Genomic DNA, 18,312 nt, shown 5'->3' with positions numbered 1-18,312 from the left:
ATTGCCTGTTGATGATTCAGAAACACATCACTAACGCATTGTGATCACCAGCGACTCACTATCGCAGGCCACCATAACACTGGATTGCACTTGTGGCTCAAGGGAAGCTTGGTCACAAAGGTGCTGCTACTGGAAAAGCAGTGCAAGAATTCCCTCTCCACACATGAGGGAAAAATCCCTAATTATGGTCTTGTAAACAGCACTGATGAAAAACTACCAGACAAATGTGCTTCCATTGGGCCACAGAAAATAGCTTAGTGCTTTTAGCTGCAACACTACACTGCTTGGAAATTCCCTAACCCCTATAGTTTTATCAGATGTTGAGTTTTCCAGGATAATTCCCTTTCCTATATATAAACATATAAGACCAAAAAAATCAAAAAGGACATTTACAAATATACAAGGTGACAAATGAGCTCATACATTGCTTCAGTGACTCTGGAGGATGGTGAGGGCCTGATTCTGCAGCCAACAACAGAATATGCAAGTAATCTGCTGTGCTGAGCATTATTAATTTCAATGAGCATATACACCTGCAGTAATTTGCACCTTTTCCTTTGCAGACCATTGCTCTATACAATGGCTGGCATTCTAAAATATGTAGTCTTTGCCTGGAGCACTCTGAAGTTGATAGTTGCCCCAGTGGCTTATGCTACTCAATATTTTGTAGTCCCCAGTGACATCCCTTTTTCTTGAGTATAGTAGATTTTTCATCTAGGTCAATTCTAGCAGTCTATTTGGCAGTTACCTTTTAAAATTGATTGCCTGGATCTATTATGAATCACTCATCTGCTTTTTTTTTTTTTTTTTTCTTACCCTAGAAATAATGATGGAACCAGATGTGAAAAGACATCAACAGCATAGGTACCAACAGACTTACTACAGACAGAAGCCACGCCACCCATTTACAGGCATCCTGCACTGCATTATATACTCTGAACCAATGGGTTGTTGGTTTCTATTTTTATTTTTTTTCCTGTGTGATACATAAAAGATGGGTTTTGAATCATCCAATACAATGAGTAAACTATTCACATAATTTTTTACTTTTAACTATTGGGTTTTCTGATTCATTACTAATATCCTCATGTTAAAATAATCATTGCCCTTAATTTTATTACATTATTTTCCAGTTTTTTCTATTCCTAACAAATTTGTATGGGAGGTGTAGCCATAAAGAAGGTATAAACAAATTCAATAAGTGGAATCTGCAGTTAGAAGAAAAAGGGAAAGGGAACTTCTGTTGCTATGTGTCTGAATGTGGTAACTGCATTGGATTTTAAAGAAATTTCATATTTCCGTCATGCAAATGCCCTTTGTAGATAGTAAAAAATGACTGTGAAGTCAATATTCAGACAGTGATCTCTATGTTATGAAGAAGATTGTTTTGTTTTGTTAGTTTTGCTGTTCTGGTTTTGTTTATTTTAAATTTAGGTTCCTGTAGGGATTTCTTTATCTGTGATACATATGTCTTAGCAACTACATATTAGCAGAGTAAGAAAGTTATGTGGTAATAGGGATATTTTTTTCTTGGTTTAGAAGAGTGAAGTCAAGGACAACTCTGTGTGTTCTGCAAAGTTCAGCAGTAATATTATTATTCACACAAGTTGTCTCAGATGTGAAGTCAGTACATTTGTTCTGGGTGTCTCTTTATTATTAATGGCCCTTTCACCTGACTTCCTACATTTTTTTAAGTCAACATTGCTCTTACCTGCTGGCCAGTTCACTTAGGCTGTTTTCATCCCCTGGTTGCGTTAAAGGTGAAGCTTTGTTCCAAATGTCTTCTGAAAGGTTAGTCTTAACTACTGTATTGATAGTGTATTGAAACAGAAAATTCTTTGGAAATAGCTATGGCAAATGAAACGGTGAAATTCTCCTCCTACTTTCCAGGCATCACTCATTCTATTGAACATGCTACCTCTAGCGTAACATCACAGGGTAAAATTCACCATGGAGCCAGGGTAAATGTAGCACAAAGGCCACAAAGTGCTTAAATCCACTCAAGTTTGACACCACACTGTATCTACCTTAAGCAGAAGCAGATGTGTAAGTAGGAATCATAGCAGTGAGTTGCCTTTTTGATGGCTCTTTGCAAACGGGTGAATTTCACCTAGAGAGAATAAGCATAAAATTGGATCAATTTATTAAAAGTTCTGGCTGAAAAAAAAATCATAAAAAGAAGATTAGTCAACAAAATATGACATCCATCTTGGAAAAATAATATTTATGAAAATTATCATTTTTCTTTCAAATAAGAGTCAAAATAAGAATTTCTTATCCTTGAAAATGCCCTCAATTTCTAGTGCATTTGGATGAAGAGGTCTGGTTTTCAGCGGGCCACTTGCAAGGGTCTCATAATCTGACACTGATTTGTAATTTTATTTTCATATGAATCTTAGAATACTTAACAATATTGCTGATAGAGAATTCCTTATACTCTCAAAGATGTTTATATAAAGCACAAGTAACACTGCCAAAGAATTAATTAGCACAAGCAATGGAGGTCACTGGAATGTGAAACACAGGGCTCTAACTGCAAAATCAAGAGCTGAGCAAAATGAGATATTGGCTTAGCTTCAGTAGATTATGTTACAAAGAACTGTGTATCAAACCGCTACAATTTCATCTGCTTGTCTTTCCTTATTTATAGAGTACCTTTAGGAAGTTATTCCAGTCTTTCAAGAGAATTTGTAGGGAGACTCAGGACTCAAAAGCCATGTATCACAATCAGAGTAAAATAACACATAAAGGAGAGATGTTTTAAACTCAATACAAAGTAATGTTCAGATGATTTTGGTGTATGGGGATGTATGTGTATGTGCTAGAGTAATGTGAAATACAGAGTACCAAGGTGATAATATGCCATATTAGGACAATTCATTTTATACATCTTAAAATAGAAATGTCTAAGGAATGAGAGATGGAGGTCAGAAAAAATTCATGAATTCTTCCACCTTATTTTCATAAATCAATGCCTTAGGCCCCACTGAGGCAGCTAAAAATACATTTCTCTTTCAGATGAAGGAGATTAGGAGGTGGGAGGGAGGCGATTTTGCCTTGCAAACATAGAGGATGTCAGCCTTGTCATGAAAATTATGAACATATTGTGTAGGTGTTACTGCACGAGGGATGCACTTTCCCTTTTAGTGACATAGATAATAATAGTCTTTTATAATCCACTATATACAATTTGAAATTTCACCTTTTCAACCTATTGTGTTTGTGGTGCAGCCTCTAAATAGCTAATAGGAGAGGAGGGGTTGAATGGACCAAGTGATTTCTCTTCTCTGCTGTGCAAAGTCTGTGGATTTCAGGCAACAAACTAGTGGTGAACTGGTACACAGTGAATGCAACATTTTTGGATTCCTGGAACTATTGAATTTCCTGGGGACTGTGTTTAGAGAAGACAGAATAACCAAGGTGAGTGCATTTCATACTGGATGTCAAAGTAGAAATCGGAATGACTCAGCTGATACTTTCTATCTGCTTTCCAGTTTGTGATGCAGGTCTAGAAACTGCAGACGCAAAGGTAGAAAATATTAACTGAAGTCAGATAAATCCAGTTCAAAAAATTACCTCTTAAATGCATGGCTATTCATCAGTTGCTTAAGCTAACTAAAAAGTGAGTATGGACTGTGCTTGAGAGGTGAGAGCCTTTACACATTCATCATGGAGAAGCAAACCCTGAACTCTAATGACTGGGCCTTCATGGCACAAAAATTAACAAGACAAATAATGCAATGGGTGTCTGTTAATTGGAACTACTCCGTGGGTAGCCAGTTAAATGACTGTCTTGATGAGGAGAAAAAAATTCAAAACCAGCTTTGAAAATAAGTAAATTGACATAAAACTGCACACAAGCTGAAAATCCTAAAGATAAACATTTTATATGGTCCTTCTTTATGGAATCTGCCTCCTATAACATATTCTGTGCAAGACAGAGGCTCAGTATTTGTTGCCTACTGAAGACACTGTATCTCTGATACTCCAAGTGTGGGAGCAGAAAAGGTAAAGATGGTTGCAATCATTAAGCAGATCTTCATTTTTTTTCAATAGATGGAAACTTTGGAGCTTCTAAAAGCAAAAGTTCCTTTTTCTCACTTGTTTGTTGCATATAACTTTTCAGTTGCTACCTGACCACTCCTACATCAAAACTTCAATTTCTGTCACCCAGTACAGATTTTTTCTGTGCACAGACTATACTTATACTTGAACACCCACCAAAATAGACCCACCTATGTCCTAGTGAATACCACCACCAAACCTTACCACAATATAATCCCATTTTCACTTAACTACTAAGTATCATATTTCTGCCTTCCACATAACAGCTCAGTAGTTGTACTACTGAGTATATTCTGTATCAGAGGTACAGTGTCTTTGGTAGGCAACAGATACTGACCCTCCGTCTTGCACATAATATGTTATAGAAGGCAGTAACAACTAAGTTCTGAATACTTTTCCCAGCCTTAAGTAGACCTATGTAGTATCCCACTGAGATCACCACTAGACAAACAGCTTCTTTCAAACATGCTCCACACTCTGTAACTAAATACAACTTGTAAAATTATCTGGTTCTCTAATCTGATTCTTTCCTAATGCTATTGTGGCACGAAGTATTGTCTCTACTGTGTAGTGGAGCTGTAACTCAGCTATGTATCCCAAGCAGGGGTTTTCATCATTTTTATTTTTTTTCTTACAGTGTTTTATCATTGTTTTCCACAATTTTCCTCTTACTTTTTCACTCGCCTGTGATATATGTCCTGTCAGCACAAAGGTCTTCAATACAGTTGTGCTCTTCACCCTGCACATTTTGGGACAGAGCTTCCACAGCTCACCCTGCAGTCATACATAGGAATGCAAGAGCAGCAAAGTCTCTGATGGACTCCTCTTTTCCATTGGTATTGGGTTTATTTGGCAAGATTTTGGTAGCTGTGGGGGATGGTGGGGACAGGAGGGTACTGCAGGAGTGGCTTCTGTGAGAAGACATCCGGAGATGTCCCCCATATCAGACAGAGCCTATTCCAGCAGCTCCAAGATGCGCCTGCTGCTGGCCAAAGCTGAACCAGTGACAGTGGTAGCACCTCTGTGATAATATATCCAAGAACGGGTCAAAAATCTGCCCAACAGCAGTTGAGAGAGAAGTGAGGATATGTGAGAGCAACAACTCTGCAAACACCAAGATCAGTGAACAAGGAAGGAGAGGAGGTGCTCCAGGCACAGATATTCCCTGCAGCCACGGTGAAGACCATGGTGAGGTAGTCTGACCCCTGCAGCCCAAAGAGGTTAACAATGGAGCAGATATCTGCCTGGAGCCCACAGGAGACTCCACGCTGGAGCAGATGGATGCCTGAAGCAGGTTGTTACCCTGTGGAGAGCTGGAGTAGGCTCCTGGCAGGACCTGTGGACCCATGGAGAAAAAGGTACCCATGCTGGAGCAGGTTTGCTGGCAGGACTTCTGACCCCTGTGGAAGGGAACCATGTTGGAGCTGTTCATGAAGAACTGTAGCCTGTGGGAAGGGCCCATGTCGGAGAAATTAATGAAGGACTGTCTCCATTGTGTGGGACCCCACGCTGGATCAGAGGAAGAGCATGAGGAGGAAGGAACAGCAGAGAAAACACGTGAGGAACTGATTGCAAGCCATACTCCCTGTCCCCTTCGTTGCTTGGGGAGACAAGGTAGAGTAGGCAGGAGTGAAGTTGAGCTTGGGAAGAAGGGAAGGTTAGGGGGAAGGTGGTTTTAGATTTGTCCTTATTTCTTATTATCCTAATCTGTTTAATTGGCACTAAATTAAATTATTTTCCCCAAGCTGAGTCTGTTTTATGCATGACAGTAATCAGTAAGCCCTGTCCTTATCTTCACCTATGAGCTTTTCATTGTATTTTCTCCTGTTGATAGAGGGAGAGTGATAGAGGAGCTTGGTGGGTACCTTGCAGGTAGCCAGGGTCAACCTGTCACACCATTGCTCATTTACCCAGAGAAGAACCAAACCAAGACATCTAATATCATACAACAATTCCAGACAAACATACAGAAAACACATGTTATACCTTTTTTGTGAACTATTCCTCAAATTCATTCTTTTCTCACTCCTTCAATTTGTGAGTTTTTCTGTGACTCATAGGATGACCAAGAATAGCCAGCTTTGCATTACATATTATTTTGAAGTGATCCAGTAATCAGTGTCATGCCAAAGTGCTAAGGTTCTTCACTTGTATATAAAAATGACATTAGCATATACATCACAAGAGCATGGCATCAATCGCTTTTGTCAATCAAGTGTCTGATGAAAAGATAAAAGGGGAGACTTTAGCTTTAATTTGTCTGCATGTATGCATGCTTGTGGGGATTTACATATGTGATCATAGCATAACATAATGTTCTGACACTGAGGTTTATATAAAGCAAGAACTTCAACCATATATTATATACTGTTCACCTTACATATCCTGATTCCCATTGCCCTTCTCCAAGAGCATGAACTTAAATACATGAATTTAAATAAAAAACCAACATGAATTTAAATAAAAATGTAAAGTAACTTTCTGATAGATGCATCTATGTTGCAATTAACTGAGTCAGAGGTAAAAGCACAAATTTGCTTCAAAATTTGCTCTCAGAAGAGTTTTAAGAAATGAGGGTATGAGCAATTTTCCTTTGTGCCGTTTAGTATAAATCATAGAGCTCTGAAGTTGTTTTCCAAATCTATGCCAGTTTACTTGCTTCAGCATGGGGAACCTGGGAGCAATTTCAGGTCCCCCAAGACTCCCTCTGTCACCGGGGCTTATGCAGGGGAAAAGGAAAAAAACATTTCTCCTGCAATGGTTGTTGTATGTCACAGAAACAGCCACTAGAGCAATCACCTTCCATTCCCATTATCACATACTTGGAAAATTCTGAACTAGTCTTTTGATACCCTGCATTATGGAGAGGGATGTTACCTGCAGCATCCAGTTCTGGAACATGAAATTGAATACTATAATCACAAAATTATAATATGTCTAAAACTACTGAAATCAGCTTCATCTCTGTTGTTTGAACGCATCATCAAACCTAAAGGAAAAAAAAAGAAAGAATCCTGCATGAAAATCTGTCAGTCTGTTAAACTGAAATGCTAAATTATTTCTATCTTGCTTATCATCATCTGCACTGCCCTTTCTAATAAACACTGGATGGTAAAAAGACTTTCCCCAACTAATGAAATAAAATATGATTGTAATCATATATAAGTTATAACGTATATAAATATATAAGAAATATAATAAATTATTTATGAAGAAAACATAAAACCAGACAATCCTAAAAATCCCCAAATGTTTAAGTGACAATACATATTTTGACTGAGCTGTGTCAAATCTAGGTAGCCCAGCTCATGCTATTTAGGTCCCGTGGCCCTACATAAAATAAAAAACTTGTGACAGGAACCTAGATTTACATTCAGTTGCCTAATGCCATTTGAATTGCCTTTGGCTAATCTACCTGGCTTCCAGCTGTTGTCGTGTTAACTAAGCCATCTGTATGTTTTGGCTAAGTAGGTACAACATTTAGGTGGCTGAACCCTGTCCTATACTCCTTGGAGGAAACACAGGGAGACTTTGGCATCTTATTACGGCATGCAGAATGGAAATAACAAGCAAATGTTAAGACATTCAGTGCCTTGAGCTGAGCGAGAACACTGCTCAGTCTTTCTAATATTTTTTGTATGGCTCCCAGTTCATAGCCCAGGATTGCCTGTTGAAAGGGTATCAATACACGTTCTTTGAAAAAAAAAAACACTTTCTTTTTTTTTTCTTTTTTTTTTTCCCCCCAGAATTTTGAAAGGATCCATCTTGGTGAAATTGAGACATCTACAGTCTATTCTTTTTTTTTTTCCCCCCAGAATTTTGAAAGGAGGAATCTTGGTGAAATTGAGACATCTACAGTCTATATATTTGAGGTAGTACCCTTTATAGTCAATGGAAAGTAGCAGATTAATTACTCCAAAAAAGGATCTGATTTACCTGAAGTGGCTTTCTGGGATGAGATAAACTGCATTGTAAGCTGTGTATCTCTCTCCAGAAAACCAGGGATGGGGTTTAGACCACCTGATTTTGGAAGTCTACAATGTAGTGACTGCATCTACACCCAATACATGTAGTTATTGCAAACAACAGAGTGTAAAGAGTGCTGTCGCTCATCAGTGCTAAGAGAGGGATAAATTCCAGAAATATACACATCATTTTTGATGCCATGGGTTATTCTGGTTTATAGCTACTGCTTTGAAAAAGCTATGTCATATTTACCTATCTCAAGTATTTTAGGGCATCTCAAATTGTGTCATATGTCAACACTTAGGTAGTTTAATCCTGCCCTAGTACCCTCTCTATAGCAAGTTTAGTTGCTCTTCAGGTATCACTGACCAAGGGTTCCATTCAGTTGCCTGAGCAAAAACACCTAGAGCCACCTGAGATAAGACAGGGTATCCAAGACATGCAGAAATGACAGGGCTGGCAGAAATGACAAAGGACAAATGAAAAATCCCTACTTCCAGCATGCCCAAAGGAAATTCATAGCATGGAAAATCTTACTTTTGCTTTGTGTCACAGTATTGTGATCTACGTGAACCTGAAGTTATTTTACTGGGAGTATGGATTTTTTCAAATTCAGAGAGCAAATAAAATCTTACCTATCCTTGCTTTATTGTGGTGTGCATGATTTAGCTACTTATGCATCCTGCTTCACAGTTAACCCATCACTGAAAGAGGCACAGGGGTGTGAACAGTTAGAATCATAGAATCATCTAGGTTGGGAGGGACCTTTAAGATCATCTAGTCCAACCACCATCCTAACTCTGATAAAAAAACAAAAGAAAACCATACCAACCCCTACCCCACCTCCATTACTAAACTATGTGTCTAAGCACTATGTCAGCCCGTCTTCTGAAAACCTCCAGCAATGGTGCCTCAACCACTTCCCTGGGCAGCCCATTCCAGTGCTTAACAATCCTTTTAGTGTAAAAACTTTCCTAATATCCAATCTGAACCTCCCCTGGCTCAACTTGAGGCTGTTTCTAGAGGATTACCTGTGGCAGTACCACATGCAGCCTGCACTGAGACTGACTGCCTTGCATGGAGTTGGGGTGTCCTGTGCAGCTTCTGTGCTCTCTGAGATGCCACATGGTCATAACCCCCCGAAATCATCTGCAGCGAGGACCCACTATAGCTCATTGTGCCTTGTTTCCAGATCACACACTGAGATGGGAAGGACACAGTTCTTGTGCTGACATGCAACTAAAGCAATGATGGTGTGCAAATTTGTGAATACAACGAGCATTGAGGGTGTCCATTTTTTGTGAGTAAATGCTGCCCCTTGTCCCTGCTGCTCCTGGTAAGCCTGCGTTGCTTAGAGACTTGTAAAGGTGAGATGACATGCACAAATGGCACCCTGTGCAATAATGTAGAGCTTTGCCGTGGCACTAGCTCAGGTCTAAAGAAATTATGCTTGTGTTAGCAAGGTGCTGAGACTAAATTACTGGGGTTATATCACTTGTTTCTCAAAACTAACTCAACTTGTTGTCTTTATGCTGTGCTGCCTGACTGTAAACATACCCCTAGATGACAGATGCATATGCAGTGATTTGAGCATTTGATAAGGAAAACAATGTATAAATGTGGTATGAGAACCTATTTAGTTCTAAGATGCCTACAAACAATAACTTTAAGCTTGAACAGAACTGACATCTGACAGTCCTGACCCACAGATGTAAGACAGAGTTATCTCAATTCATTCCCTCTTTTTCGGTCTGATTAAAAATAAAAATTGACAAATTGCTGTACACTTATATCTTAATAATGTTGTATCTGAAAATTCATGTATTCTGATTGGTTGAGGTCATTGTTAATTAGTCAAAGTGCTGGAAAATAATTTAATACGCACTAAGGTTTTTGTCATCAGGGACTCACTTTATAAATTTAATCTCTCATTCTCAAATAAACACCACATTTCTGATTTGCTGCTGCCATCAGAATTCTTCATTTCTATGTCATTAGCAGTCATGGGAACTTGTTTATCTTCTGACCTTGCTTCTCATCCTAAATCCAAAGATTTTATCTGCCTTAGGCAGAAATAAACACATCTTAAGAGTTGTGAAACCCCATGGGAAGCACAGATCAAAAGATGATAAATCCCATAAAATTTAATTTAATTGATTAATGGTGGACAGTGAAGAGAGGTAAATGCACTCTTGTTTTTGGCAAAGAGAATTTAAGAGGAGTTTACATCTGCAATTATGCCTGGTGAGAATTTTTGCTTAGCTACCTTACTCTTTCCTCCTTGTTGCTCATTTCCTCCCCTTTATGAAAGGCTGTTTATTCCTCATCTCTCTCTGCTCAGTTATTTAAGTTCTCTTAATATCTTCCAATCAAAATATCTGAAATGAAAAAAAAAAAAAGTCCTATTTAAGCTGTTAAGCTAGTTTGTTCTCATTTTTATGGAGACACACTAGAGAACTACCTCCTAGACAGCGAATGCCACAGCTCTAATGAAAAGCAATGAGGAGTAACAACGTGTGCAATCCACTTTTCAGGTTTTGCACCTGAAGATGGAACGAGACAGGGGTACAAGCCCTGAGAAACCTGGAAGTGTGATATTGGGAGGGAGATATATAAACACAGAGCAGACAACTTCACTTTAAGCATAGCTCTTCAGAGAGCAGGAGCTGATCAGAAGAGAATATAGACATGGAGAGAGATGCCGTGAGTGTCTGGGTACTACATTCAATAACGCTTACCAGAAATGACAGATGTCTCATCTTAGCTTTGTAAAGTTCAGAGCCAGCTCTAATAAAGAGCTTTGTAGTCCATTTATGTTACTTTTTTTTCAAAGGGTTTGAAAAAATTCCATAGGAGTGGATGAAAAACAGTGTTAGGTTACCACTAAAAAGGCAAACAAGCTGACCTAGGTAGTTATACTGTGGTTAGTTTGAAATTGGTACTAGGTAAAAATTAGAATGTTTGACACAGGAAGCAATCAGCATATAATTAAAGAATAGAAATACTCTTCATAAAAATCAATATGGTTTCCTGTAAAAAAAAAATAGTAGTGTGCAACAAAATTACAAGCACTGAAAAAGACTAAGTGTATGGTATTGTGTATGGCCAGCTGTAACAGAAACAAAATCTCAACTGGTAATGAATTTGGTAGCAACAGAGTGCTGGAAGCCAGAGCTATAACCCATCTATTTCAGGTGATCATAGTGTCTTGGTAAAATATAGGACTACTGAATATTATTTTCCTCTGAGTTCCTGCAGGAGAAAATACTTACTTTGGTGTGAATGATACTAGCTCCCAAACCATTATTGTTTTTCAGCACAAGAAGTTGCAGCTACCTTCGGTTTAAAGTCAGGTTTAAAGTCAGGTGCTCAAGGAAGTTCATACACAGTAACAAATAGAGTTATCAGGCTCCTAATGATCTATTCTCCCATTGATACTCCTGGGACTTTGCATAAAGCTCTCATTAATGCAAATGGAAATGTGGAAAGTACATGCCGAAATCAACAACTCCCCCTATTGTTATAATAGGTGAATAGTCCCCTTAGGCAAGTAACATTGCTGAGTTTAATTTTTCCTTGACTACCTCCTCCTCCTTATAAAACAAATCATCTTAAAAATCGTGGTATTTTGGGTTTGTTTGTTTTTCAAGTGGATGTCACAGGAGAAAGTCAGTGCAGAGGATTTATCAAAAACAACATTCTTGTTATGACCCAGCTCTGACCTGGTCTAGCCAAATCATCAATCACGGTGACAAAGGGCCATATTTATCCCTAGTGCAACTGCACTATAATTGACAGAATTACATTTAGAAGAGATTTGCCCTATAGCTGTTTAGTAAGAAATCTGAGGTGACGATTAGTTGAAGGTTTGTCTTTCTCTGCAGCTTGGATTAATGCATACATTATGCAAAGGTATATGTACATTTCAGTGTGCTACAGATGTTGTAGTTAAGAATTCATGGATGTTTGCACTTTGCTGCTCCAGGTTTCATTATAATAGAATGTGAAGATAACAGGGCCACAATCTAGTTATACAGTTGAAAGGTTGACAGAATAATTTGATTGTATTCTGCTTATTTACCACAATATTCTAGTATATTTTGTGGCTTGTAATAAATGCTTGGCATGGGACAGCTAAAATAGGTAGCACTAATGATGTCCTCCAGCAAAGAAATATTGTTCTGAGATCTTTTATGACTGCATTTCCCAAAAACAACACACAGAGGAAGTGATAACTTATTTACAAGATTCTAGTAAAAACACAAAAATATTTGTCACTGTCTAAAATGTCTACTCGCTTTTTGTATCCTTCTAAATTTAGATGCCATTTAGTCAATTGGAGTGATCAAAACCAAACGTGTTCAATTCTATGAATGGAAATCTTTCGATCAGGCTCTTTGTTAGCATTAACAGACTAGATCTGTTAAAGCTAGATGGAGCTACCCAATGTTAAATAAGCAGTGTGTTTCAGTTTTTTATTTCCTAAACAAGTAATTGCCTTTACATGATAGTAACAATCAGCTGCTTACTGGGTGAAATTGTTCCTAACCTGAATTAAGGGAAGTCCTAACATTGACTCCACTGGGGCTATGATTTCACCTTTATTACATTAATTAAATGTAATGTGCCTCAGTAACAGAGCTCAAAATATTGATCAGTTAATGAAAGAGCAAAGATCAATGCTTAATGCAGATGTCAGCTGAAACACAGAAAGTAGGGATAGAATAAGCCCTGGTTTATTACAGTGTCTTCTGATAAACATTTCGCAGCTGTGCTGTATCTGTATCTAAATGTGGTAAGTAGCACTTTCTAGAACTGAAAATAGTTTTGAATTTTACGTTTAGGAAATGGGCCATATATGTGAGGAATAATTTACTAGCATGTTATAGTTCAGCCAAATACCTAGTTATCTTACTTGTGTGTATCTCATGTGCCACTACAATTCTACCACGAACTGATTGAAATTAATTGGATTCACAATTAATCCAAACAGATTGCTTAAGCCCAAAAAAAGAAAGTTCTTGGATCTCTTTAGAAGGAGAGGTACAGAGTGAGATTGGACTGACCAATTTTTTTGACAATTTTGCTGGAAAACTTTCTGAGATGTACAGTTAATGTGATGTGCAGTAACACAAGGGCTTTGTACTGAAATTCCGTGTGGAGTTGTGTTATCAATCAATGTGTCCTAGGGATTTACACAAAAATCTGCTAATGGAATACAGTTAACTCAAAACTATGCCATCAGTAAGTGTCACTCTCACTATTGGGAGACATTAGCTATCACAGCAGTGGCTGGGAAAAATACAGAATACAGTACATGTAGTTCATAAACTGTTGTGAATTACATGGCAGCTCTTTCTGACTTTCTTTTGTCTACATAATCTTAAGATTTTTAATAGCACTCTTCACTGCTACCCTAACACAAAAAACAGATCAATTAAGAGAATAAATCAATGTAAACTTTCTAGTCAGCAAAATAAAATAAGTGTCTTGAAAGCTATTAACTACATGTACAACTTAGGCTCTGTGTCAGTGTTTCTCATTCAGTGGGTTACAACCCCAAAGTCATCATGAAATGTCACCAGAGGGCTACAAGGGAGTGAAAATTATATGACAACTTAAAGCAAAGCATATCTCACTCTCCTGTTCTTCAAAAACCCTTATCATTTCAGGCTCAGTAATTTTTGTAAATCTCTTGAAACACACATTGTGGCAATTACTTTTCTCACTGTTAGATTTGTAGCATATAGAGGGAGTTCATAACATTTTTTCTAATATCTATGAAATAGTCACGGTGTATATGCTTATAAGTCATAGTTTCATTAAAATGTACTGATGCTTGTGATACATGACACTAGCTAGCATTTGATAGCTAATAAACATTAAATTTCTTGTGAAGACAATATGACTTTTCACACACCAGCAGATAGGACTTATTGTAACTACCACTGACCAGATAGTTAATGGTAAAGTACGGCAGGGTTTTAGCACATTAAGTAGTATGTGCTAGCCATAGGAGTTAAATTAACCTTTTTATATAATGAAGACTGTATCAAAGACTAATTTCTGTGGGATGCAAAAGGTAACAAAATTCACCAAGGAACTCAGCAAAACCTTATTGTATTTTCTTTCAGGGATAATTAAACTAAAAGCACCAGGATATTACGCCCATATTTAGATTTTACACCTGCATTTATGCCAGCATCTAACACAGCTGTAGCCTTGTGTGTTAGCAATATCTGTATTTTACTAGGCTGAAGCAATGCTAGCTGAGAAAATGAGGCCTGAGCTGTTCCTCCTTATTGTCCCTTTGAGAAGTTCCACCTCCTTTAGTCTCCTCCAGTTGCTCCCTAACTGCTGTATCACTGGTTGCTGCACCCACTCCTTTACTCAGCAAAAGGAAGTGCCCAATCTTCAAAAAGTTTAATAGCAAATCTTTGCTCACCTGGGTTGTATTTTTTTGAATTTTCATTTCCTGAGAGGCTTACATTTGATCATCTCTGTGACGGCCAATCAGAAGTTCTCTACTTTAAAGATAACGACAAAGAATAAGACAAATTTTCCAGAAAGTAATGTAGTTTCTTCCACCATACATAGCACACATATGCATTTAGGGAGAAGTTGTGGATGCCCCACCCCTGGAAGTGTTCAAGACCAGGCTGGATGGAGCTTTGAGCAACCTGGTCTAGTGGGAGGTGGGGGCTGGAACTAGATGATCTTTAAGGTCCCTTCCAACTCTAACCATTCTATGATTCTATGTTTCCATGATTTCTTTTGAATACATACCTGTGTATGTTAGTTAGTCTTCAACTTTCCTTAAGAAGAAGAAAAGATTAAAAAAAAATCATAGAATAAGAACCACAGAACATATACTTTGCCTAAGAAGTGATCTTGCTGCAGAACGAATAAGAGGCAGGCACAGAAGCTTGCAGTAATATGAAACTGTTATTTGATGGTTGTTTGGATCAAAACGTATTCACAGGAAAAAACAGAACAGTCTACACTTTCCTCTCTGTAGCGCTATATTTTTCTTTGCTAGTGTAACAGCAGAGAAAGTGTAATAGTGTAATCTAGTTTGGGGAACTGATCTAGCTGAAAAATAACCACCAAAGGACAAAATAAAGATCCTTTTTTTTTGTCTTGGTGAATTCTAGTTTATGAATAAGATATACATTTTTTGCCAGTCCTGTGGAAGGCATGGCACCACCACCATGGAACTAACAAGATTATCTTCAGTGCAGCTCAAACTGTATCTAGGGCTTGATATGGGAAGATAGTGAATGTGGTAAGATGCCTTACAACTATAGGACTGGGCTGGTAGGTGAGGAGGTGGGGAGGAGTCATATAAATGTTGAAGAAACAGATCTGGCTTTTCTACATATTCTTCCCGAGCTAAGCAGAACAGTGAAACCCGCTCTACTAAAAAAATCAAAGGTGAAGTGAGAAAAGAGAAAGGAGGGCCAAACTGCTTCATAGCCCTGGGCATGGAGTAGACATTATAAGGCTTCTGATGGAATAAATTTTCTCTGCTTACAGGTGACCAGAGTATGTGTTCTACCATTACCCATCTCTTTCTATTTACATGAGTGTACATGATGAGACAATAGAGGACCCTGGCAAAGTACCAGACAAAGTCTAACAACAGCTAATAAGAGGAGCATAGCCCCTAGATTCCTCATGGGGAGAGAGGAATAACCAGAATTTTTGCTGTCCTGTGGGATGCAATTATGCTGTCCAGAACCAAAGAGTGACCTGTCTCGCCTCCCCTGAATGCAAACCTGACGTCTGGTTTTATTGCAAGCTCCCTGCCTAAGATGGATATCCTAAGGCCAAATTCAATAGGCAGTCAACCACTATACCTGCCAAGAGCCAGTATTTTCAAAAGAATGCATGCCAGTAGATTATCATGTCTGTTTCAGTTAGAATCAACATTTCTTTTCTAGTTCACTTAAAATCAAATACACCACAGTCCAAGAGATATATGCCTTAATTCCCACACAATTTACAGCACCATGGTTCAAATATGTGATTCTGACACTCAGAAGACTTTGGGTTAAATTTTCAGATGCCTCTGTGATGTTGGATATTTAACATCTTTGAATCCCAAAAGAAGAAACTTCAGGATTAATACCTGGCTATGTCTTCTCAGAGAATAAAAGTAGGAACAATAAGCTGCCAACTGAAATATCTGAAATAGAATCAGTATTGCAAGTACCAGAGCTATGGCTCTTTTAAAAGACACTCAGAAAAAATGTGGAGAAGTTTTGAAATCTCTACGGAACTTTCTCCAGTGATGATTTAAAGGATGCCATTCCAGCAAAGGAAGAACACAATAATATCTGTGGTGTTTGGAATCTGCTCACAATGAAACATGCAACTTGCAGAAGCTGCAGAAAAAGACCAGTGAAGCACCCAGAAATTTAAATTTTGATTTTTATGGATTTCAGACCCAACTAATACAGTGTATGTACAAATACAATGGGTTTATGGCACTACTCATTCTTGTCAGACTAACAAGATCTCCTAGACACTATGTCCCGGATTCATACGATTCTCTCTGCTGTTGTAAAGATCTCTAGGCTATCTGTGTATATTCCTTTACTGGAGAGACATTCGTTTCCCCAGAGAACAATTCAGAGGACCTAGGATCAGCATTGCCCTCTTATCAGAATTTATTATTGCAGTTTGCTACGATAAAGTAATAACATCAGGTAAACTAGCTCAGACAGCTAAGATAACAATTTAGGCATCTCATTTAGCTACCTAAGATCAAATGAAGCAATCCAGGCTGATGACATTGCAAATGGTCATAATAATATGAAAAACAGTAATAACAATAAAGCAATATTATTGCGTATTACAGAAAACTGGCATATTTTATCATCGGTATTATAAAATATGGGTCATTTTCTATCAAGTCACTAAGAAACTTAGTGAAGCGATGCAAGACAAAATAATACCATACTGGATCAATCTACTTTGTTATGGTGTTGGTTCTTTTGGACAGGCCATGATGAATAGTCTATAGGATCTTGATAAATTGAGTGAATAAGAACAGACTGTTATATATGAGTGGGCAGCTGAACGATGGGAGAGCCTGTATCTATTCCAGAGGAGGCAGACAAGTATCAAGCAAAACTTGGGTTTTATAGGAAAGAAAGAAGACCCTTACCAATTTGAATCCACATCAAATTATAGCAAGAATATTATGTATTCACTCCAGAAAAAGATTATGCTGTTACACATGCAGGAGCATGTGTGCTGTTGCTGGAATACAATCTCCTTCAGATCACAGAGGTGTGGTGGGATAGCTCACACAATTGGAGCACTGCCATGGATGTACAGATGCCAGGACGGTGAAGAGGGGTAATTCCGCTTTACATGAGAAAGCAGTGGAACTGCATGGAGCTGTGATTTAGGATAGATAGAAGCTGAAAATTTACGTATTAGGATTAGACAGCAAATCATCATTGGCAATATTGTGATGGATGTCTGTTCCAGATTACCTGATCAGGAATTAAAAAGAAAGAGATCTCCTGAAAACATGAAGAAGCCTTGCATCAACAAACCCTGGTCCTCCAGACTTCAACCTCTCCAATATGTAGTTGTGACCAAGTAGTAAAGCATTAAGTAATTACAGTTAAAGTAGCTAAAGAAATCCATTGGGGTCTCCCTGTGCAGGTTTAAATCCTGTGGACTACGGCCTGGATTGTTCTTTGTGGGTGACAGAGCACTGGAACAGGCTGCCCAGAGAAGTTGTGGAGTCTCCTTCTCTGGATATATTCAAAACCCACCTGGATGCATTCCTGTCCAACCTGCTCTAGGTGAACCTGCTTTGGTGGGAGAGTTGAAATAGATGATCCCTGAAGGTTCCTACCATTCTGTGATTCTGTGATCTGCTGGAGGGACACACATGACCTATGAAGTTTCTGAAGTTTGTTGGTAATAACTTTTTGACACAGAGAATCAATGAGCTTCTGGGAGCAGGTACTCTGATAGTCACAAGCAAGGAGGAAATGGTCAAGGAGTGAAGGGTAACCTTAGCTGCAGTGATGATGACATGCTGGAGTTTAGGATCCTGAGAAGAGGGAAAAATGCAAAAAGCAGGATCACAGTCCTTGACTTCAAGAGAGTAGACTTTGACCTGTTCAAACACCTTCCTGAAAGGTATATTGGCAGTAAAGTGAAGACTAGGGAAAATGTGGGCCTGCTGCTGAATAAGACAGGGAACATGGTAACATATGACACAGAGAAGGCCAAGGTACTCAACAACTTCTTTGC

The sequence above is a fragment of the Calidris pugnax genome, unplaced genomic scaffold (assembly GCF_001431845.1).
Source record: "Calidris pugnax isolate Ruff unplaced genomic scaffold, ASM143184v1 scaffold171, whole genome shotgun sequence".
NCBI classification, from domain to species: domain Eukaryota; kingdom Metazoa; phylum Chordata; class Aves; order Charadriiformes; family Scolopacidae; genus Calidris; species Calidris pugnax.
Note: the sequence above shows the minus strand (reverse complement) of the source record.